This window comes from Giraffa tippelskirchi, chromosome 6, assembly GCF_054371585.1.
Source record: "Giraffa tippelskirchi isolate mGirTip1 chromosome 6, T2T-mGirTip1v1.2.pri, whole genome shotgun sequence".
Taxonomy (NCBI): domain Eukaryota; kingdom Metazoa; phylum Chordata; class Mammalia; order Artiodactyla; family Giraffidae; genus Giraffa; species Giraffa tippelskirchi.
The window spans coordinates 114,620,410-114,645,744 of NC_137280.1; the positions used below are offsets into that span (position 1 = coordinate 114,620,410).

A 25,335-nucleotide genomic window follows, 5' to 3' on the forward strand; every position below is an offset into this window, starting at 1 on the left:
CTGAGGCAGGGAGACTGAGAAGACAGAAGACCTGGGGGATCAGGGTGGCTGGAAGGGCAGGAAGAGCAAGGGTAGAGGGGCAGACTGGGTGGTGATGCTGTGTTTCATAGAGAGAATGCACAGAACACCATCTCTGCTGAAAACCACCTGGAAATGCCCCATTTGCTTTCCCCAAATTGTACCATAATCAAGGTTTCACCAGGAATGCCTCAGAACAAAAGCACCAGGATGGTGGATGAGCTGCTGCTTTTCTCATGCTGTCATTGTGTGGTCTCTGGTGACACAGTTAAGTCGTCCCTACTGAGCTAAGAGGGTGGGAACCTGGAGATGAGCCCCGCTCCCCTCACAGTGCACCTGTATAGGGCACAGAACTAACAGCTAACACTGATCAGGTGCTTAACTGTCTGGAAACTGTGCTAAACTCCTGATGGGTTCCGTTCATTTAATATTTGAGGGGAGATACCCCCATTATGCAAAGGAAGTGTACAACTTGTCAGTCAAAGCTGCACTGCGGAAGGTAGTGGAATCAGGGTCAGTCTAGCCTATGCAGTTGACAGAGTACTCTCGGAGCCTCATCGCATGAAAATTCCTCTTTTCCCAGCTGTCTGTTCCCCAAGGATCACAGAGCTCTGAAGTGATAGAAAGGGTACTTGAACTTGGGATGTTTGTCTCCAGGTACAATGTTCTTTGAGACAGTATAATCGCCTCCACCTCAGTGGACCACACTCTTGCTCTTTCATCTCATTCCTGGTAGGAGGTGGGGTGGTGGTGTGATCATAATCACCTTCTGACTTTTTATGCCCTACCTTGGATGAAACAGGCCTGCGCAGAGGGGAGAGGTGAGGAAAGGAGCACAGTGACCAGAAGCTGGAGGGCCCCAGCAGCTGGCCCTCATCTATGTCAACCTGGATCCAGTACAAGCCCCACCCGTGAGACTTCCTAGTGGAGGCATGAAGGTGTGGTAGGGTGGGGGTGGGGGGCAATCCCTGATTAGGGAATCCAGCCTCTGAGCCTATAGCCCTGGTGCTGCTCTGAGTTCCAAGGAAACAGGCCCTGAGGATGCCACTGTCCCACTTGAGTCCCCCTAGCGGAGACTCTGTGCTCTCCTTACTCATCAGCCCCCTCTGAGGCCAGGCTCAGGATCATTTCCATTGTTCTAGATGCAGAAGTCAAGAAACTGACCTAGACCTGAGGTCACTGAGAAACTGGACCCAGGGAGATGGAGGATGGTGGGGCAGGCCTCCGCTTATGCCTGGGGGGACTGGTCTCTGTGCCCATCATAGGCTTAGAGGCCCCTGATGGCCACAGTGAATAAAAACTGAAGTTGACTTAAAATTGACCCAAGGCTTCTGTTCAGGCCTCAAAAAACCTTAGCCAATGTGTCATAATCCAAGGGCCTAAAACAAGCAGAGGCAAGGCTCCTCTGTGGCACTTGCCTCCCCCTGAAACTCTGCTCTGGACCACACCAAGGGATTAAGGCATTAAGTTTGAAGATTGCAAATAGTACCTAGAGAACTTAATATGCAGGGCACTTGGTAAAACAACCCAACTTTAAAAAATAAAACCAGCCGCTTTATTAAGTTACTGCTGTAAGAGTTAAAAGATACTTGAGTTTCATGGGTAAAAATGCACAAGGGCCAAACACCTGGAGGAACTAAAAGGTACAAGCCATCCTTTTTGTTTATTTAATTTACTGTCTGAAAATACTTAGGCCAGAAAAGTATACATAAATGAGCTTTCCATTATGATCTGGGATCCTGGCAATAAACTGTTTTACCTATAGTTACTCAGTTCATCATAAGTGTCTGATGTGTGTTTATGTATACATGTGCTGTGTAGACCACAGAGTAGGCAACACATAGCTAATATGCTGGTTCCTTACCCACAAACATCTTTAAATTCTTTTGGTATCTGTATTTGTAAATATTATATGTAAACCAGATGGATTTACAGAACATGTACACTGGAATCCAATTTTATTTTTTTTAACAACATGTACTATAAAATTGCTTTGGAAAAATGATCTGTGCATTTCAAAAGAAAAAAAAAGATTTCTTGATCTACTTCTGAAATCCAAGAGAATCAAGAACACACATAGGAAATGCTGGCATTGGAAGCATCTGCTCAGAATTGACTCTTGGTTCCAAACAAACTGCCTTGAGCAGCGGTTCTCAAACCTGGCCTCACAATATGATCACCTGTGGAGATTTTTTAAGTTCTGGCTGTCACCCTTTGCGAATTATACCAAAAGTTCTGGATAAGACCCAGACAACTGCAGCTTGTCAAACTCCCCAGGGGTTAAAAGCATGTGTACCAGAGTCGGTGAACTTGCCTTGGAGGGTGGTGCTCACTCAGATCCACACTGCACTCACCTGGGATCTTTAAACCTTTCTATGTCCTGGGTGCACCCATGATGGTCACCAGGACCAGTCAGCAGATTTTAGAGTTTCCCAGGTGATTCAGATGGAATCCAGGGCTGGAAACCACTTTCTTCAGAGGATTTGTGAACAGTCCTGAGGGATGAGACTACTGAGCCCAACTTTCTCGATGGAACCTGAGATGGGCCAGGGGCTTCAGCACCATCGTTTCAGTCTAGTTGCAAGTTTCGCTTTCAGGTCACCACCTTCTCTTTCCCTCTTATTAACTGTGTGACATGGAGCCAGTAGGAGAAGTGCTCTGTGGCTCCTGTCCTTTTGACTCCTGGCCCTATCAGGGGCATCTCTCCTCTCTAAGCACCCAAGGCCTTAGTTTGAGCCCAAGTCCTTGATTTCTCCCTTTGCCTCTGCCTCAGCCCCCTCCCTCTCCCTCCCAGTTAACCCCCACCCTGTAGCTGGAGCAATCTCTTTAAATGCAATCCCCATCCTGTCTCTTCTCTGCTCATAACCCCCAGCAGACATGGAGATTCTTGGAACCCGGGGAGGTTGCTGACGGGAATGTGAAATGGTGCAGCCGCTGCAGAAGCCATTGTGACAACATTTCAACTCCTAGGATTGCCCCAGAGAAATGACAACAAATGGCCACACAAAGACTTGGATGCAAAGGCTCACAGTGCCCCAAACTGGAAGCAATCCAAATGTCCATCAATTGGCCGATGGATAAACTGCGGTATATCCAATCAGTGGAATGCTAACACATGCAACAACACGGATAAATCTCAGAAACATGATGCCATGGGAAAGAAGCCAGATAAAAACATCATGTAACGTATTAATTCATTTGTATGGAATTTCTAGAAAAGATAGATCTATAGAGACAAAAAGCAAATCAGTGGTGCCTGAGGTTGGAGGTAGGATTGGGGATTGACTGGAAATGGGAACAAGGGAAATTTCTGGACTGATGGAAAGGTCTTAAAACTGGATCGTGGAGGTGGTTGCACAGCTGTATAAATTTACTAAAAATAGTGGAGGTGGTTGCACAGCTGAATAAATTTACTAAAAATCAAGGAACTATACACTTAGAATGGGTGAATTTTATGATGTATAAATGATACTTCAAATAAAACTGTTTTTAAAAATCTTCTGATGGCTTACACAGGATAGTGAAGGAGCTCCTTGCCTGGCATACTGAGCCTCCCACTATATGTTCCTTTCCAGGACAACTCCCAGGTGCCCACGCCCCGTGGAATGCTTACCTTTCTTCAGTCATGGACATGGCCCCTGTGTCTGGAATTCCTCATTTCCACAAACACCCTGGAAAACTCCTTATCCTTCAGGACTCAGAGCAAATAACACTCATTTGAGAAGTCCACATCACCCTTACCTATTATCAAAATACTATTTGCTTACATATCAATCTTTCCCATTATGGCAGTGCTTTTATTTTTTATTTGTATTAAAAATTAAAGAAATTTTCTTGCCGCACCACATGGCATGTGGATCTTAGTTCCCCACACCCCCTGCATCTGAAGCATGGAGTCTTAACTACTGGACCACCAGCGAAGTCCCACAGCAATGCTTTTAAAATTTAGGCTAATGGGTTATGAAATCAACTTCATGTGGTACAACTAGCATTTAAAAAAAAATGAAACAGAATAAAAAATAGAAGGCACTGTGAGTAGTAAGCCCTATGAAACTATTGTTTCACCTTTTCTGCATGTGGACTACATGGCTTTTCCATACTCTGTGTTGATGTTTAAAAAGTCTGAAAAAACACTTAATTAGACAGGGAGTTCCTTGAGGGCAAGCGTTGCACTATGTCTCTCTGTGTTCCCTTCTTCAGCACAGGGCTTGGAATCCAAAAGTCACCCAATATAGTGTCTGCTCAATGAAACAGTGGTTTCATGTGAATGTAAAAATCCCCCCAAAACTCAATTATATATCCATTTGTGTCTTATATTTTTTTCCATGACCACAGCCCACACATGGATTTTAAAAAGTTGTTTGTTGGCTCACAGTCCACCTTCTCCTATAGTTAGACTGGCAGCAAGTTAGGCAAGAAGTTCAAACGATCACTGTAAGTCTGAGTTATAAGACTGATTATAGTTTTTAAGTACACTTTTGACAGTTAAGATATACAACATAAAAATAAAAATGTAATAGCAATAATTCAGACCTAAAACACCAGGCAACACTGGCTACCTAATTTGCAGAGTCTGGTGCAAAATGAAAATTTGGGTCCCCTCATTCAAAAACTCTTAAGAATTTAATGACAGTAGAGCATTACACCAAAGAGGGGGCCCTCCGAGTGCAGGGTCACAGGGTCTCACCCATGAAGGCTGGCTCTGACCCCAGCTCACAAAGACCTCATGAGACCTGGGGTAAGGGGGAGTTTATAAATGCTTTCTCTTGGGGGTGGCTCAGACGGTAAAAGCATCTGCCTACAATGTGGGAGACCCAGGGTCGATCCCTGGATTGGGAAGATTCCCTCAAGAAGGAAATGGCAACCCACTCCAGTACTCCTGCCTGGAAAATCCCATGGACGGAGGAGCCTAGTAGGCTACAGTCCATGGGGTCGCAAAGAATCAGACATGACTAAGTGACTTCACTTCCTCTTGGTCTTAATGGTGTGGGACATAAAAGATCTCATTTAACTCCTGATGTATAGAGGGTTCAAAAATGCTTTAGAAACAAACCAAAAAATTGCCTCTAACTGATAACACAGGGCTGGCAGATTCAGCATTACCACAGTCTTCTCCTTGTCTTCAGGTTTAACATGTGGCACTGTTTGCCCAGATTTCGGGAGTCAACCTGCCCCAATGTGTGGTAGTGACAAAGAAAATCCATCAAATGTTTGACAGGGGCCCCAAATCATCCATAACAGGAGGATTTGGGCTTCACAAAAGAAACTGGACTTTGTAGCCAGAGCATGACTGGGCAGAGGGTCCGTCAATAAGCCCATGCCTCAGTTTCTCTGTCCTGAATCCCCATCTGTTTGCCAGGCCTCTGACTTTCAACCTGACCACCCCCTTCCACCCCACCTACTGGCCCGTCTTCGGGGTCATCCAACTGACGGCAAGTCCTGCAGCCTCATCCATCCACTCAGGTTGGCCCTTGCTTTCTCTCTTCTCCTTGGCCAAAATCCCCAAAATTAATGGGAAAAGAGTCTGAACTCAGTCTGTCTTTGTCTTGTGAAAGCCTGGGGGCTGTGTGTGGTCAGAAAAGAGGAAGAAGCTTATCTCAAGCACAAAATTATAACGCAAGGTCCTACGTGCTGATAATTCCACGAAGAAAATTGCATTTCATTTGTTTGTACAAACAGGTTTGCAAACTCAGATGGGAATATTCTTTAAAGATTACCCTCCACTCCACACAACTTAAAATGTCATCACATTCAAATTATTTGGAGCTTCATTCGAGATACTTTCTACCCCCAAGCATATCAGAAGCAATTTTCCAGAGTGAAGCTCTCATGAATCCAGAATTACTAGGCCAGTATCTCTCCCTCAGTGGGAGCTGGGGCCACTGCCCACAGCGGGGGGAGCCACAGCTTACTTCTTGCTGGCACAGGGAATCATAGGGCACCTAAGGAATCTTAGAGATCATCTGGTCCTGTAGTGATTATGCTTAATCATTCAGTCATGTCCTACTCTTTGAGACCCCATAGACTGTAGCCACCAGGCTCTTCTATCCATGGGGATTCTCCAGACAAGAATACTGGAGTGGGTTGCCACGTCCTCCTCCAGGAGATCTTCCCAACCTGGGGATCGAACTCAGGTCTCCTGCATTGCAGGTGGATTCTTTACCATCTGAGCCACCAGGGAAGCCCAAGAATACTGGAGTGGGTAGCCTATCCCTTCTCCAGGGGAACTTCCTGACCCAGGAATCGACAGGGTCTCCTGCATTGAAGGCAGATTCTTTACCAACTGAGCTACCAGGGAAGCCCCCTGTAGTGATTAAACCTTGTTTAAAGCAGCAGAAACTGCTGCTGCTAAATCGCTTCAGTCGTGTCCGACTCTGTGCGACCCCATAGACGGCAGCCCACCAAGCTCCCCCGTCCCTGGGATTCTCCAGGCAAGAACACTGGAGTGGGTTGCCATTTCCTTCTCCAATGTATGAAAGTGAAAAGGGAAACTGAAGTCGCTCAGTCGTTTCCGACTCTTAGCGACCCCATGGTCTGCAGTCTACCAGGCTCCTCCATCCATGGGATTTTTTTCCAGGCAAGAGTACTGGAGTAGGGTGCCATTGCCTTCTCCAGCAGAAAGCTGCTCTTTAAATAGAAGGCATCTTGCAGAGGCCCAGTCTATAAAAGAATCAGAGTGGAACAGCTCTGGCTGTTACTGGGCACAGGGAACCTAGGCCTGACTTCCTGTATCCCTTTCATTACCCAGCCCACCATCTCACCAAACCTTCCCTTGTCTCCAGGCCAGTGATATTTCCAGCACCCCAGGCTGCCTCTCTGTTTCCTCTTAGTTGCAGGGAATTTCTGGCTCTGAAAGATTTGAAGCAGGTTGTGCATCTGTGTGGTCCCAGTGCAGTCCCATCTGTGCCACTACATTCACTCAGGCCTGTGTGGCCTGCAGTCCTCAGTTGGAGAAAGCTCATCCGCACGTCTGCACCCCAACCCACCTACAGCGTTTCCCTGAAACCCATTAGAGGCACAGAAATGGTACCCACGTGAAAACACTTACCATGTGCCGTTTTGGTTCGAGGTAGCAAACGAACCCTACGTTTAAAGGGAGCTGAAATTTGAGAGGCTTGAGCATGCTACCAAACTCAGCGCTGAAGCCCCTTCCAAAGGAAGGTGATTCAATACCAGACGCGTAGGGGCCAATGCCCTGTGGCCACCTGCCTTCTCTTTGTTCAGATTCTGGCCAGAGTTTTAAAAAATTAAAACACAATAAAACCTTTTGACTGTACAGTTCTATGAGTTTTAAGACATGCATTGATTCTTGTAATTCTTGTAATTGCTACTGCTTATAGGATAAAGGGGGGCTTCCCTGGTGGCTCAGACAGTAAAGAGTCTGCCTGCGGTGTGGGTTCGATCCCTGGGTGGGGAAGATCCCCTGCAGAAGGAAATGGCAACCCACTCCAGTATTCTTGCCTGGAAAATCCCATGGGTGGAGGAGCCTGGCAGGCTACAGGCAATAGGGTCGTAAAGAGTCAGACACGACTGAGCGACTTCACTATAGGATAAAGGAGGGCTTCCCAGGTGGCTTAGTGGTAAAGAATCTGCCTGCAATGCAGGAGTCCCGAGTTTGATCCCTGGGTCAGAAAGATCCCCTGGAGAAGGGAATGGCTACCCACTCTAGTATTCTTGCCTGGAGAGTTCCATGGACAGAGGAGCGTGGTGGGCTACAGTCCATGGGGTTGCGGAGTTGGACATGACTGAGCGACTAACACATAGGACAAAGGACAATCATTTCCATCAAAACACCAGAATTCCCTCATGCAATTCCTTTGCAGTCAGACCATCCCTTACCCCTAACTCCTGGTGACCACTGATCTGTTCCCTATTATTACCGTTTTGCCTTTTCCAGGATGTGACATATTAATATATGAAAACATAGAGTATATAACCTTTTGAAACTGGTTTCCTTCACTTAGTATATAGCATATTTAAGATTCATCCAAGTTATTACATGCATTAATAGTTTGTTCCTTTTTCATTGCTGAGTAATATACCATTATATGAATGTACAAGTGCTTTTTGTTTTTTTTTTTAATCCATTCACCCACTGAGGGACATTTGAGTTTTTTCCCAATTTTTGGTGATTATAGATAACGCTATTGTACATATTCATATGTAGGGATTTTGTGTAAGCATAAAAGAGCATATGTATAACTGAGTCATACATATATATATATGTGTGTGTGTATATATATATATATATTCTTTTTCATATTCTTGTCCATTATGGCTTATCACAAGATACTAAATATAGCTCCCTGTGCTATACAGCAGGACGTTGTTGTTTATCCATCCTTTATACAACACCTTGCATCTGCGAATTCCAAACTCCTAGTCCAACACTCTCCCAATCCAACTCCCTCCCCCTTGGCAACCACCAGTTTATATTCTATGTCCCTGATTGTGTTTCTGTTCCATAGATAGGTTCGTTCGTGTCATATTTTACATTCCACATATAAGTGATACCATGTGATATTTGTCTTTCTCTTCCTGATTTACTTCGCTTAGTATGATAATCTCTAGTTTTATCCATGTTGCTGCAAATGGCATTATTCCATTTTTTTTTTATGGCTGAGTAAAGTTTCATTGTATATATGTACCACATCTTCTTTATCCATTTCATCCATCAATGGGAATTTAGGTTGTTTCCATATCTTGGCTATCATGAATAGTGCTGCTATGAACATAGGAGTGCATATATCTTTTTGAATTACAATTTTGTCTGGATGCAGGATTGCTGGATCATATGGTAATTCTATTTTTAGTTTTCTGAGGAACCTCCATACTGTTTTCCACAGTGGCTGCACCAACTTACATTCCCATCAACATTCCCTTTTCTCCATACCCTCTCCAGCATTTAAAAAAACATTTTTTAAAAGAAAAATAAGTATTATGAAAGTTGACCAGTCTGGGGTTCAACTAAGGTTTTAAGCATGTTGCTTGAGCCATTTAAGGAATGGACAATTTTCAATTACTCTAACTTTTTTTTACATCTTAAGAAATATAGAAATCTTCCCAGTTCTATTTACTAGCTACTGCCATTCTTCATACTTTGGGTAAATATTGACCAAGTGTCTATCATGTGAAAGACACCTGGCCAGGCAGAGGTTTTAGTGGTGAACTAAAGACAGACATGGCACCTACCATCACGATACCAAAAGTCCATGGAAAAAGCAAGAATAAACCAAAAGTCATATCAATAATTAGTTACAACACCCTTGTTGTTCAGTCTCTCAGTCGGGTCTGACTCTTTGCAACCCCATGGACTGCAGCACACCAGCCTACCCCTCCCCAAGACCCCAGTAGGAGCAAGCTGGGCTCCACACCAATAATTAGTTACAACAGAGGTCACTGCTATCAAGAAAGAACTATGAAAGAGAACTTCATAAGAACTATGAAAAGAACTTCAAAGAACTATGAAAGAGAATAACCAGAGGAAACCTAACTACTATATGTAGGTTGATGATTTAGGTAAGGCTCCCCAACAGAGTCACACTTAACTAGGTGACATGCAACAAGAAGAGATATGGAAGGTAGAGGGAAGAGCATGTGCAAAGGCCCTGGGGCAATAAAGAGTTTTATGGGCCCGAGGAGACCTCAAGTTGAAACAGGAGGGAAGTGGGTAGGGCACAACCTTTAAAAGAATGGTAGAACCACTGTGGATAAAACACAACTGATTACACCCAAGGTGGTGGAAGATTAGACTTCCAGCAGACTTTGAGCCTTATTATAAGCTCATTTTAATACATTAGCAAGCTAAATGACATCCCATAGGCACCATGACAGTTCTGAGGCTAACTATAAAAGGCCAAAAAGTGTGTGGTAGCTCAAATCCTGGAAATCCTTGCCCCTTCTCCAAAATAGCTAGAATAATCCTTCCATGTATTAGCCTATAAAATTACTGAGCTCATAAAAACTAACTACCCCATATTTTAGGGCTGCTCTCACCTTCTGAGATGGACCACATTCTGCCTATGGAGCAGATGATCTGGATATACACATGCAAAAGAATGAAGCTGGACTCTTACCTCACATATGCACACTTAGTCGCTTCAGTCATGTCTGACTCTTTGTGACCCCATGGACTGCAGCCTGCCAGGCTCCTCTGTCCATGGGATTTCCCAGGCAAGAATACTGAAGTGAGTTGTCATTTCCTTCTCCACCCTTACCTCACACCATATGCAAAAATTAACTCAAAAAGGATCAAAGATTTAAATTTAAGAGCTAAATTTAGCAGAAAACAGAGGGGAGATTTCTTTTAACCTTGGATTTGGCAAAGGTTTCTTTTTATCTTTTCTTTTTTTTTGAAGGAATGTGCAGTGTTTATTGTAAGGTGCCAGACAAGAAGGCCAGGGCAGCTAATGTTCAAAAAGCCCAAACTCTCTGATCATTTTTAGGGAATGATTTTTATAGGCAAAATCTGAGGTGAGGTCTGTAGGGTGTGTGACCTTCCTCTGATTGGTTGGTAGGGAGATAACAGGAATCTCAATCATCAGCCTGTGGTACCAAATAGTCTGGGGTCCAAGTGCTTGTGCTCAGCCTGAAGATACCATCCTTCACCTAAGTTGGGGCCTTAGGTCCTGTAGAAGAACTCAGAAATTTGTATCAGATTGTTACATATATCCCTTGAGGAGGAATTGGACCCTTCCCATCATTGCACCATTGTTTCTTGACTGCCTTTTCATTGTTTCTGCATTCCCTCACTCCTCTAAACAGTAACTGTCTGAATCTGGCAGTGGTTTCTTAAATATGACATCAAAAGAATAAGTAACCAAAGAAAAAAATAGATAAACTGGACTTCATCAAAATTAAGAACTTTTGTGCATCAAAAGATACTGTCAAGAGAGTGAAAACACAACCCATAGAATGAGAGAGAATATTTGTAAATTATATGTCTTGTAAGAGTGTAGTATTCAGAATGTAGAAAAAACTTTCACAACTCAACAAAAAAAGAAAAATAACCCAATTAAAACATGGGCAAAGAATTTGATTATCTCCAAAGAAGATATACAAATTGTCCAAAACACATGAAAAACTGCTCAACATTATTAGCCATCAGTGAAATACAAATCCAAAGAATGAGATATCACTTCATAACCACTAGGGTGACCGTAAGTTTTTTTAAAAGGAAAATAGTAAGTGTTGGAAAATATGTAGAGTCGACTGGAACATTCATACACACATTGATGGTAGGAATGTAAAATGATTCTGCTGCTTTGAAAAATAGTTTGGCAGTTCCTCAATAAGCTAAATATAAAATTACCATATGACTCAGCAACTCCATTCTTCCATCAAAAACAGGTCCATTGTTTGAAAACAGATACTCAAGCAAATACTTGAACACAAATGCCCATAGCAGCTTTATCACAATAGCCAAAAAATAGAATTAACCCAAACATTCATTGATGGATGAATGGATAAAGAAAATGTGATATATTCATACAACGGGATATTATTCAGCCATAAAAGAATGAGGTACAGATATATGCTATAACATGGATGAATCTTGCAAACATTATGCTAAATAATAAGCTAGTCACACAAGACTATGTACTGTATGATTCCATTTATATGAACTATCCAAAGTGGGTCAGGTCCATAGAGACAAAGAGCAGATGAGTGGTTACAGAGGCTGGAGGTAGGGGAGAATGGGAAGTGACTGCTTCATAAGCATGCAATCTCCATTTGGGGTATTAAAAAAGTTCAGGAACTAGATAATGGTGATGGTTGCACAATATCGTGAATATACTTAATGCCACTGAATCGTACACTTTAAAACAGTTACAGTGGTAGCTTTTGTGTGTACTTCACCTCAATAATAATATTTTAAAAGCTAATTAAGCAACTTACACTTCTGATTATAAAACTTAACAAATAGACATTTTATGTAAAAAAAGTCAATGTGGCTGTTAGGACAATGGGCGGGGCAGAAGCCTAAGTGGAAGTGGGGAGCCCAGGGAAATGAGGGGACAGATAGCTTTGTGAAATGTGGGAGATACGATGATTCTGGATTCCTGGCAAATGGGGGAGGGAGGAGGATGATTAGAGATATCAGGTTCAGTTCTGATACCCAAACTTTATAACTATATGGATCAGTGTCACTTACTAGTGTCACCTAATGTCCTAAATAATATATCGAATATCCAATTTAAACACAGACTAAAAGAATAATATATGGTGTCCAAATCTTATTTATTCTAGAATTGTAAGGATGAAATTTCAACATGAAAGCAATCCTTTCTTTTCTCACTGATCTGAACTATTTTACTCTAATGATGAAAGTGAAAAGTGAAAGTGTTACTTGCTCAGTCATGTCTGACTCTTTGCAACCCCATGGACTGTAGCCCTGCCAGTCCGTGGAATTCTCTGGGCAAGAATACTGGAGTGGGTAGCCATTCCCTTCTCCAGGGGATTTTTCCAACCCAGGGATCGAATCCAGGTCTCCTACATTGCAGGTAGATTCTTTACCATCTGATCCATCAGGGAAGCCCCACTCTTAATGATACACTACACTAAATTATACTCAATTCTATGTTCTTGAGTTTCTGAAATTTCTATTGTTTCATTGATTTGACTGTTCTTATACTGATTACACACTTTCATTTTCATTGTTATATCTTTATAATATATTTTACTATCTGATAACCTAAAATCCCTCCTTTTGAAACTTTTTCCTTTTAAAATTTTCTTGGTTGTTCTTAAAACATTTATTCTCCTAGATAAAATTTAGACTCATTTTGTCAAATTTCCAAAATATCTCATTAAGATTGACAGAAATTATACAAAATGTACATATTAATTTGAAAAGAGTTGACATTTAAAGTAACCAGCTAGTGATCTCTATGACATTACCATTTGGAACTCCTCACTACCTATTTGGAGAAGAAAAGATTATAATCCACAGTCAGCACCTGGCTAGATGAAGTATAGAGAGTTTAAAGATTTAAGTGTAAAAAATTAAACCTTTGAAGTACTAGAAGAAAATATTTATGATGTTGAGAGGCAAAAGACCTTTCCAGGATATGACAATAAACATAGGTGTCATGAAGAACAAGATTTAGAATTTAAAAAACCCCACAAATAAACAAAAAAGTCAAACCAGAATAAATAAAATTGGAAGGCAGTTTAAAAACTGAAAATTATTTTGCAAAATAGGAAAGAGTTAAAATATCCAGTGGAAAATTTAAGAACGTAACAAATAAACAATTCCAAAGGAAGTACAACTGTCCAATAAACATATGAAAAAGTCTCTACCTCTTTAATTACATGAATTACAAGTCAAACAAGACAGGTTTTCACCTAAAAGTTTTCCAGTGTATATCTCTGTTAACATTGTAATAAATATCCAGTGCAGAAGACACAAGTCAGAGAGAGTACTTATAAACAAGAGTCTTTTTTTCCATTTTTTAAAAAAAATTTTTATTTATTTTTTAATTGGTGGAAAAGTGCTTTACAATTTTGTGTTTGTTTCTGCTGTACAGCAACACAAATCAGCCATAATTATATATTTATAAATATATATTATATATATATAGTCCTTCCCTCTTGCACTTCCCTCCCTTCCCCGCATCCCACCCCTCTAGGTCATCACGGGCTGGTCTTCCTGCGTTACTTAGCAACTTCTCACTAACTATCTGTTTTACATATGATAATGTGTATATGTCAGTGGTACTTTCTCAATTTGTCCCACCCTCAGCTTCCACAACTGTGTCCACAAGTCCATTCTCTACTATGTTCATCCGTACTATTTTTCTAGATTCTACATATATGCATGAATATATGATACTTGCTTTTCTTTTTCTAACTTACTTCACTCTGTATAAGAGGCTCTAGTTTCATTCACCTCACTGCAACTGACTCAAATTTGTTCCTTTTTATGGCTGAGTAATATTCTATTGTTTAAAAGTCCACAACTTCTTTATCTATTCATTTGTTTAAAATGTGTAAAGATTTAGTTGTAAACATGGTCATACAATATTATTTCAGATAGCAGAAAATTGAAAACAATATATATTTCCAAAAATGGGGAATTGTGTGAAAACAATATTTAATGTCCTAAAAAATTAACATAGCATAAAACTGTTATGTGGAAAATATTTCTAGTCAATGTAAAAAAAGGAAGAATGAAAGCAAAAGAAATTTTATATACATTTGCTTAAAACTTCAGATAGAATACAGGCCATAATATTACCAATGTTTATGGTTCACTGAGGGCAAAATTATAGTTGAGTTTAGTTTTCTTTTGGCTTCTCTCATTTTATACAACTATGTATTACTTTTTCCAATAAGAATAAAACAAATTTTTCCCATGGATAATTTTCCCTTTTTTTACAACAACAAAAATTCAGAAAGATACTCATAGGTATTGAAAGTTTTTCAAACACTGTTTATGTGTTTATGCCACTGTTTATGCCACTGTTTATGGCATTACAAATTGGTGTACAACTTCTGAACATCATTTCTGCAATATTAGAAACTTCATTTCCTTTGAACTCGTGAATCTATCCCAAAGAAATAATTCAAAACACTGAAAAGGTTATGCATATGCAAGTGAAAATGTTCACTGCAGTGCTATTTGTAAATATGAAAAATTAGAAGCCCACCAAAGTATCTCATAACAGGAGAGTCATAAAATAAAAAATGATACATCTAGAGAACTGACTAGAATTTTTTGGAAAAGGCTTTGGAACCCATTGAGATAAAAGGCTGTTTATAAACTATAATTAAAATTATAAGAATAATTATGCTTATGATTAAAAAATACTAGAAATAGGGACTTCCCTGGTGGTCCAGTGGTTAAGACTTTGTGCTTCCAATGCAGGAGGGTGTGAGTTTGATCCCTGGTTGGGGAACTAAGGTCCTACACGTCACAGTGTGGTTTAAATAAATAAATAAAATACTACAAGGAAATGTTATAAAAGTTGATGATAGCTGTTACGATGTAGTATTATACATGATTATTTCTTACTTTTTTATGTTTTCCAAATGTAGTCATATTACTTTTATTTTTTTAAAAAAACTGTTTAATGACGAGAAGAGAAAGAAGAGGTAAGTTAGGTGGCAAGATAGAAAATGTGATGGAAGCAGGAGAATGTGAAGGGTCTGAAGTAAGGTAGGGAGGGTGCTGGTTAGCCTGGTAGGGACCCTTGGAATGCAGGGTTAAAGGGATTGACCCAGGTTTCTAGCTGGGCAATGAGCAGATGGTGATGCCTTAAACCCGGAAAGAGGACATGGTTTAAATGTCAGGTTCTCAAGAGGCTGATCCTGCCTGCCTTGCATCCAGCACTGTTTTCCCACATGTCTACCACTGGAAGATGGTCACGGGAAGAGGAGGAGGACCTGAGCCAGCCTGAATCCTGTGATTCCTTGAAAGCAATCAACTCTTACCTTCTGGCCAAGGCTCTGATATGAGGTTTCTGGCTCAGAGTTGCTACAGATCCAACAGTGATGACTATGTCTTTCAAGCTTAGTGAATAAAGCTGTTTTATACACTTGGCTGCAAAAATCACTTTTTTCCCCTTTGAGAGGAAAGCATTAAATATAATGCTTATTAAAGTCAACTCAGACAGGATAATTACAGGCACAACTGTCCCAGCCTAAATACAGCTTTCAAACTGGAAAGATGCCGTACCTCCCCCACTCCCCCCCATCTTTTTACTTACTACTTTTCCTAATTAGAGAAGTGGTCTTAGAGACAGGGAAGGTTTTGTTGTCTGGTCTTAATTAGAAGATTGATACATAAAGCACTCTCATCTACAACTCCTGAGATAAAAGCATTGGCACATGATCACATCCAGAGCTGTTAAGCAAATGAAGTAAACTGAGGATTATCGTTTGTGTCCAAATGATCCTTTCATTAGAATCAGTCTAGTTGTCATCAATCAACATGTATAGGCATCTACTGTATGTCTGGCACTGTCCATGCATTGAGATGGTAGCAAAAACAATCAAGGTTCAACCTCTACCAACAGTGTCTACCACATCAAATATCAAGACAAATATCAAGACAGCTGGGCACTTTCCTGGTGGCTCAGCGGTAAAGAATCCACCTGCCAATGCAGGAGACATGGGTTCGATCCCTGGTCCAAGGAAGATCCCACATGCTGTGGAGCAACTAAGCTGGTGAGCCACAATTATTGAGCCTGTGCTCTAGAGCCTTGGAGCTGCAACTACTGAAGCTCTGCAACAAGAGGAGCCACTGCAATGAGAAGCCTGTGCACCACAACTAGAGAGTAGCCCCTGCTCTCTGCAACAAGAGAAAGCCCTGCACAGCAATGAAGACCCAGCACAACCAAAGAAACCAAACAAATAAAGTTTATTAAAAAAAATCACCATAAGATCCACTTCATGAAAAGGCAACCTCCCAAAGCAAGTCCCAGAGAAAAAGCAAGGCTGATTTGGATATGGTAGTTATACACCTTCATGACCTTACAGTTAAATAAGGCATGATACCAGATCCTGAGCCTTTCCACACCTGTAACCCTCCCCTCTGCACACCAAAGTAGGTCACAAATGGGCTCAGACACAGGGACATCTGGTGGTATGTGGGAAGTGTCATTTTCATATACCAAGTATGGCTCCAATTGCTAGTTGTTCCCGGTGTTTATTTTAGAAGGGCATAAACCCTACATTTCCCAGTTTCCCTTGCAGTTAGGAGTGGCCATGTGATTAGTTTATCCCAAAGAATGCTCAAACTACCGCACTCACACGCTGGTAAAATAATGCTCAAAATTCTCCAAGCCAGGCTTCAGCAATACATGAACCATGAACTTCCAGATGTTCAAGCTGGTTTTAGAAAAGGCAGAGGAACCAGAGATCAAATTGCCAACATCTGATGGATCATCGAAAAAGCAAGAGAGTTTCAGAAAAACATCTATTTCTGCTTTATTGACTATGCCAAAGCCTTTGACTGTGTGCATCACAAAAAACTGTGGAAAATTCTGAAGGAGATGGGAATACCAGACCATCTGACCTGCCTCTTGAGAAACCTGTATGCAGGTCAGGAAGCAATAGTTAGAACTGGACACGGAACAACAGACTGGTTCTAAATAGGAAAAGGAGTACGTCAAGGCTGTATATTGTCACCCTGCTTATTTAACTTATATGCAGAGTACATCATGAGAAACGCTGGGCTGGAGGAAGCACAAGCTGGAATCAAGATTGCTGGGAGAAATATCAATAACCTCAGATATGCAGATGACACCACCCTTATGGCAGAAAGTGAAGAACTAAAGAGCCTCTTGGTGAAAGTGAAAGAAGAGAGTGAAAAAATTGGCTTAAAGCTCAACATTAAGAAAACTAAGATCATGGCATCCGGCCCCATCACTTCATGGGAAATAGATGGGGAAACACTGGAAACAGTGGCTGACTTTATTTTTTTGGGCTCCAAAATCACTGCAGATGGTGATTGCAGCCATGAAATTAAAAGATGCTTACTCCTTGGAAGGAAAGTTATGACCAACGTAGACAGCATATCAAAGAGCAGACACATCACTTTGTCAACAAAGGTCTGTCTAGTCAAGGCTATGGTTTTTCCAGTGCTCATGTATGGATGTGAGAGTTGGACTGTAAAGAAAGCTGAGTGCCGAAGAATTGATGCTTTGGAACTGTGGTGTTGGAGAAGACTCTTGAGAGTCCCTTGGACTGCAAGGAGATCCAACCAGTCCATCCTAAAGGAGATCAGTCCTGGGTGTTCATTGGAAGGACTGATGTTGAAGCTGAAACTCCAATACTTTGGCCACCTGATGCGAAGAGCTGACTCGTTTGAAAAGATCCTGATGCTGGGAAAGATTGAGGGCAGGAGGAGAAGGGGACGACAGGATGAGATGGTTGGATGGCATCACCGACTCAGTGGACATGTGTTTGGGTAGACTCTGGCAGTTGGTGATGGACAGGGAGGCCTGGCGTGCTGCCGTTCATGGGGTCGCAAAGAGTCGGACACGGCTGAGGGACTGAACTGAATGGCATGTGAGCAGAAGTCATGTGAGCAGTTCCTTGGGCATGATCTTAAAGAGAAAGTGTATGCACCCTGCCTTCTCTTTCTCACTTCCTGAAGGCTAAGCGATCAGGCAATGATGAGAGCTGCAGCAGTCTTCTGGGACCATGGGATGATACCATGTGTTGAGAATGGTAGAGTCACAGTACACTGAGAACCTGGGTGTACAATACCTTGGTGCCACTATACCACTGCTTGTATTGTTACACAAGCAGAAAACACATCTTCATAACTATAGTATTTAGGAGTCTATGTTATAGCAGCCTGATCTGTATCTTTAACACACCAAGGATGACTTAAATTAATAGATGTATTAATAATAATAGCCACCATTTGTTGTATATAAGCCATGTGCCTTGCAGTGTGCTACATGCTTTCAATATATATGATCTCATTTGATCTTTCACAATAACTCTGTTAGGTAGTTATCATCAGTCCTATTTTAGAGATTAGGAAACTGAGGCCCACCAAGGTGGACAACACTGTGATGAACCGTTGACAGAGCCATGGCTTGAACTCAAGTATTTAAACTTTTGATTTTGGGTTCTTCCTATTACCCTGCGCTGGGTACTTACTTGCTCTAAGTGAGTTATTTTTCCTCTCTACCAGGTTATTTTTAAGAGCATACCACTTCGAAGTCAAAATTTCTGAGCCACAAATAGTATAAGGAATTATAGATATCTATTTGTTTAAAGCTAAATCCTATCAGAACTGAAATTTCAACTTCTACATTGACTTCATTTTCAAAGCAAGGTTTTCTATTAAAAAGAAGAAAAAAGGGAAACCTTTAAATCTATTGAACAGCTATTTATGTTTTAAGAATGTTTTCAAAATACACTCTCCCAAAAGAGAAACATCAGTTCACGTAATTCCCAAATTCCAATTTTTTTCTTAAATCAGTATAATTCTTATCTATTTTCCTTCACTATCCAAGTTTTAGCTCAAAACTCTTTGATTCTCAATATAATTGCTTATTTAGAAATCCCAAGAGAATCAGAAACAATGAAAGAATCCGGTAATATGGTGACATAGAAATTTAATATAGAGTAAATAGCTTTCCTATATTAAAATAACCAAGTTAGAAGAGATAATGACAGAAAAGATCTTAATTCTATTCTATTTTATTCTTCCTATCCTATTTGAAAATACAAGATACCTAGGAATAGATTTAATAAGAAATTTACAATATGTACATGAAGAATCTTAAATCTTCTAAGAGATACAAAAGAAGACTTGAACCACTGCAGAAGCCCCATGGACAGAGGAGCCTGGCGGGCTACAGCCCATGGGGTTACAAAGAGTCAGACAGTACTGAGCAACTAAGCACATCAGCGCAGTCCCATCATATATTAAAACGTATAATAAAATCATGATAATTAAGTCTAGCATTGACACATGAATAGAAAGATCAATGGAATAAAATAAAAAATCTAAAGAATAGAATTGATAGAGTGGATTATAATTTTCCCCTTGTTATATCTGTGTAGGATAAATTTCAAGACCCACAGTGGGTGCCTGAAACCTAGGATGGTACCAAACTGTGTATCCATATTTTTTCCTATATATATGCATATCTACAATAAAGTTTACTTTATGAATTAGGCATAATCAGAAACTAACAACAATAACATAATAAAATGGAACAATTACAACAATTACTGTAATGAAAGTTATGTGAATATGGTCTCTTTCTCTCCCAAAATATCTTCATGTGCAAATTTAATGCCTTTTCCACCTTAAACGAGGCATTTAATAGACCCAGTGGTCATAATTCTTGTAGTCTGAGGTGCGAAAGAAAAACTAGCACAAATTTCTTTTTTTTTTCTTCACAACTTCATGGATAAAAGATTTATTCTTACTGTAGATCTTAGCAATCTCAGCATACAATCATACATTTTTTGCTTTCCTTCTCATATTGAGAAGTTTTCTCCTTTCACTTAAAGGAAATACTTTATAACTATTCTTTGGTATATCTAAATTATCAGCATCACAACTCTTGTACTTTGGGGCCATTAATAAGTAAAATCAGGGTTAGTTGAAAGCAAGCACTGTAATACTGAGATCTGATCTGATAAGTGGCTACTGAGTGACTAACAGGTAGGATATGCTGGACAGAAGGATGATTCATGTCCTGGGTGGGATGGAATGGGACATGCTGTTCACAACAGCACACAACGTAAAACTTATGAATTGTTTATTTGTGGAAGTTTCCATTTAGTATTTCAGACTTTGGTAGTCCTCAGGACACTGAAACCATGTACAGAGAACCTGGGGATAAAGAAGGATGACTGTTTATAAAAATAAGAATGTTTGCAGACCAAAACACTAACATAAGCAAAATCAAAAGAATAATGACACACAGAAAAGAAATATATTCAATTCATTTAACAAAGAGCTTATTTCCCTCATCCACAAAGACCTCCCACAAATTGTTAGGAAAAAGCCCAATAATCTAATAGAAACAAAAGCTACAATGACACAATTTACAGAAAGGAAATGATGTTCAACTTCACCCAAAATAAGAGTGCTGCAAATTAAAACTTCCCTGAGATACTATTTTTTACTCTTGAGAACGGCCCAGACCCATAGCACACTGATAACACACTGAAGCAAGGGTAAAACCGGGAGTGTAAAATGGTGCACCCTTGATAATAGGCAATTTGTTAACACCCAGCAAGGTTAGTAATGTGTGTGTGTCCTTGAACCCTGATATCCACTAAAATTACTCAGATGCATATATTGAATGGGAAATGATGGATACACGAACTTATTCCATGGTATTTTTTGTAAAAGCAAGCAAGCAGACACACTTAAACATCTATAAATAGGGTTCTGGCTAAAGCAAGTAGGGCACATCCATGCAAAGGAATACTATACAGCTAGAAAACTGCATGAGGAAGCTCTTTACATACTAGTAGAGAAATATCTCCAATATTGTTAAATGTATTGTTAAATGAAGGAAACAGGTGCATAGCAACATGAGCTATGTGTTCCCATGTTGTACAAAAGTGGGGAAAGAGATACATACTAATATATGCTTTTATATGTGTAAAATATCTCTGGAGGCATATACAATAAAACTAAAGCACCAGTGTTCTGTGGGGAATATAACTGCACATCTGGACAACACTATACACAGTACATCTACACACCTCAACATTTTTTGACCTACTAAACTTTTTCAGCCATTAAAAAACAAACATACTGTAGCACTTCTCTTCTTACCTCATTGAACCTCACTTTCTGGGTACTTTCTATGTACATGGTACTGTTATAAGTGCTATGGGGTGACTGCAATGTGGATCTGGAATCTTTTTCCAATTCTGTTTGTTAATTGCAACATTCATCCTCAAGCTCCCAAGTTCTAGTTGGACGTAAAATCTGCCCCTTAATTAAAAAATTTCAACTTTGATAGAATCCCAGAGCACAGAGCTAGGAGGATTCTTAAGAGTGGTTCACAATATATTTATTAGAGACCAGTTCATTTTGTCAATCAACCAGTTTGCCATGATGAAGACAAAAGTTCAGCCTCAAGATGATGCTGCTGACTGATTTTATTCCCATTTCATAGGTAATGAAACTGAGGCACAGTGAAGGGAAATGATTTGCCCACAGCCACTTTCTTCTCCTCTGGTAGTGTCAGAGTAGTAGATCCAGGGAGTCTGTCTTGTTTCTCACCATGATTCCATACTGACACTCAAAGTCCACTCTGTGTCATGCGTGTGTTGAACGAACGATATTAAAATAAAAGAAAAAGTCACCCCCAATATTTCAGGAGCTTCTGTTTAGGAACTGGGGGTATAGTTACTATTTGTGCCCAGGTAAATATAGAATAAAGTCATTTCATAGAGTTCAAGTATCACACTCTCAGAATGAGGAGACATTTATTTTTGCTTTTGCAAGCTTTCTTTCTCTCTTCACAAAATGGAGCACAGTAATTATTACATACAGACTCAACATTTGGGTAGTTAAGTAGCAGCCCTGAAAAGTGATCACAGATGAAGTTGAAAGGGCTTTTTTTTTTTTTTACACACAGCCCTCCCCCCTCCCTCTCCTCTCCCCCCACCCCCATCCCACCTCAAATACTGGGTTAACAAACTCAGGCAATGTTTGAGAATTACTGACATGAAATTAAAAAGCTCATGACAGTACTTCATTCAAACACGTTTCTAAATTTAAAAGCCTATAAAAAGCATCTCAGATCAAAAAGTGAACAAAATGATCAATTTCTTTATGATTATCAAATGTACTAATAACCTAGCCCATAGGCCTGCACATTGTCAGCTGAAACACATATGTGTGACAGCCGGATCCCCACAGCCAGCAATGACAAATGGGCAGAGGTACTCAGCTGAGTGTAGCCAGGAAGAAGCAGAAAGCTGGCCTTTGGGTGAGACATTTAATGTCTGTAGGCCTCAGTTTCCTCATCTGTAAAATGGAGATAATAATACCTTTTTTACAGAATGGTGAGGCTCAGATGAGCAAACTTGCTAAAGACTAAGAAGCTGGCCCCCAGCAGGGACTCAGCATCAGAATTCCCTTCTTCTCAACTCACATGATAACTATAGACAACACATCCTCCCTCCTGTGAAGGCTGGAATCACTCCGGTCTCTGCCTGTGTCTGTCATCTCTCTTATTAGAAGGACATCAGTCATAGTGGACTAAAGGTCCACCTACTCCATTATGACCTCATCTTAACCAATTACAGTACATTGACAATGGCTCTATTTCCAAATAAGGTCACATTCTGAAGTAGTGAGGGTTAGGATTTTAAGAAATCTGTTGGGGATACACAATCCAGACTGAGCAATCCTTTATTGAGTCCATCGATGTAAGGGTGACAAAGAAGACCAAGCGCTTGCTCTAGACCTTTTCTGCTCAGCATCTCTTTGGGGAAAAGAGAGTCTGGCACAGAATGATACTGGGAGGGGCTAGCCAATGTTTACTCTATGTATGAGGATCAGCCTCAATTTTGGTAGATCCAATAGGGTGTGAATCTCAGGGCCACCACATACACCCTGTCTGACCAAGAGTAACTCATTTACCAACGTGAGCCTCAGTTCCTACTATGTGAAAAGAATAATATCACCTCACTATTGGATAAACACTGACACATACACATGCCCAGTGCACGTAGTCCATTTTTTTCTTAAGTAGCAAAAGTACAGAAACTTAGAGCCATTAATTCTATCTTGGTAAAAAGCACCATGATTTACCCAGTTGACCAAATGGGAGATTAAGGGATAATCCTAGATTCCCTTCTGTTCTAGTCTTCACACCCAAGCACAATGTCATCCCTCTCCGTATTATCTCTTTAAGGTATTTCCTCTGTGTCATTCCAGCCTAGCATCTTTCTCCTGGAAAGCTGTGGCACATCCTACCCATACTCATGCCTGACCCATGTGTCAGGTCAGAGGAGCCATGGGAAACACAGACCGCAACACATCACTCCCTTGTCTGAAGCTCACCTCAGTTCAGCACACCCATCAGAAGAAAGCCCAAACTCCATTTAAAGCCATTCCAATCAGTTTGTCACTGGTATAACTTGACAAAAATAATTTCATGTGTATTTAAAAGAACAAGCAGACAAGAACTGGCTAAGGCGTTTTTGAAAAAGAAAAATAACAAGAAAGTGATATGAACTGTTAAGGAATATTACATAGCCACAGGAATTGAAACAAATTGGAAGGGGTACATATTTTGGAAAAACGGTGTTCATGTACCAAATAATTTCTTGTACAATTCAAGAGAAAAACAGGCTGCTCAGCAAATGGTTTTGGGATAACTAGTTATTGGGAAGATCCTCAAGTTAGATATTCTCCTCACATTGTGTACCATAATAAATTACAGATTAAAAAAGTAGTTAAGAATAAAAATAAATAAGACTTCCATATTTCCCATAAGCTTTTTTTTTAGGTGCAGAGACCACATCTTCTCTATTTCCTTTTTTAAAAATTAAAAAAAAAATTTACTGGGATATAATTGCTTTACAATAGGGTGCTAGTTTCTGCTGTATAATGAAGTGACTCACCCATAAGCATACATATATTATCCCCTCCCTTTTCGGCCTCCCTCCCATCCCACCCCATCCTTTATAGCAAACAAGTATTCCTTTTAAAATAAGGGGAAAGAAACAATAAAGATGGAAAAATACATGAAGCATTACCTAAACTTGAAGGAAACAGAGGTAAATATTTAACTAATATCAGGTGGGACTCTCTATAAAAGCAGTGGAAGAAACAGATCAACAAATTTGGTTACTTAAAATTTTCAAATTTTATAACATCAACCCTCCCCGTAAAATTGAAAGTCAAATGCCATGTGAGAAGAACGTTTATAACAAACAGCAAAGGATTGTTGTCCTTAAGATATTAAAAATACCTTGCAAACTGGGACTTCCCTGGAGGTCCAGTGGTTGACCCTGTGCTCCCAATGCAGGGGTGAGGGTTCGGTCGCCGGCTGGGAAACTAAGATACCACATACCATGCGGTGTGCCCCACCCCCCAAAATGTTGCAAATCAACAGGGGAAAAAACACTTAAACTTGACTTCTTACCCCCAAGACAATTCAAAATAGAACTATAACTATGCAATAAATATATGACTGATAATAGTAAAAAAACTTTAACCACAAGGTACCCTGTTTTTGATCTGTTTGGTAAATAATAATAACATTAGTTATCAATAGTAATGAAAAATGTTGATCAGGGTATAGGGATGCAGGTTCTTCCAAGCACAGATGGTTTTGAAAAAGGCTCTGGGTGCTATGTGGCCAGGGAGGTGGAGGGCAGGGCAGGGAGCGCTTAGACATGTCCACTACCCCTGACTGTCTCACGTCACTCCTTAAAGTCTGGCCTAAAGAACTGATTAGAAATAAAAGACAAAGGCAAGGATGTTTATCACAGCATTCTTTATAGTAGCAAAAATTTTAAGGCAAGCCTAATGTCCACAAGGAGAGAAATTTCTACATCAAATAAGGACTATCATGCCCCCATCAGAAAGATTTTCCTTAAGGTCCAAAAGAAATGCTAAAAAATGTGTTTAGTACACTCTCCGACATAAATTACAGCAGGATCCTCCATGACCCACCTCCCAGAATATTGGAAATAAAAGCAAAAATAAACAAATGGGACCTAATTAAAATTAAAAGCTTTTGCACAACAAAGGAAACTATAAGCAAGGTGAAAATACAGCCTTCGGAATGGGAGAAAATAATAGCAAACGAAGCAACGGACAAACAATTAATCTCAAAAATATATAAGCAACTCCTGCAG

At 40.3% G+C, this 25,335-nt stretch overlaps 1 protein-coding gene and 1 long non-coding RNA gene across 2 annotated transcripts in view; both read right to left on the reverse strand.

Moving 5' to 3' along the window:
• COL23A1 (collagen type XXIII alpha 1 chain) overlaps positions 1-25,335 on the reverse strand; it is a 360,796-nt gene that overhangs the window by 198,468 nt on the left and 136,993 nt on the right. The window lies entirely within an intron of this gene.
• LOC145508604 (uncharacterized) lies at positions 19,872-22,719 on the reverse strand. Its single transcript, XR_014055465.1, has 2 exons — positions 22,617-22,719; positions 19,872-21,770 (listed from the first exon to the last, which is right to left on the reverse strand). It is a non-coding gene; the product is annotated as an uncharacterized LOC145508604 (long non-coding RNA).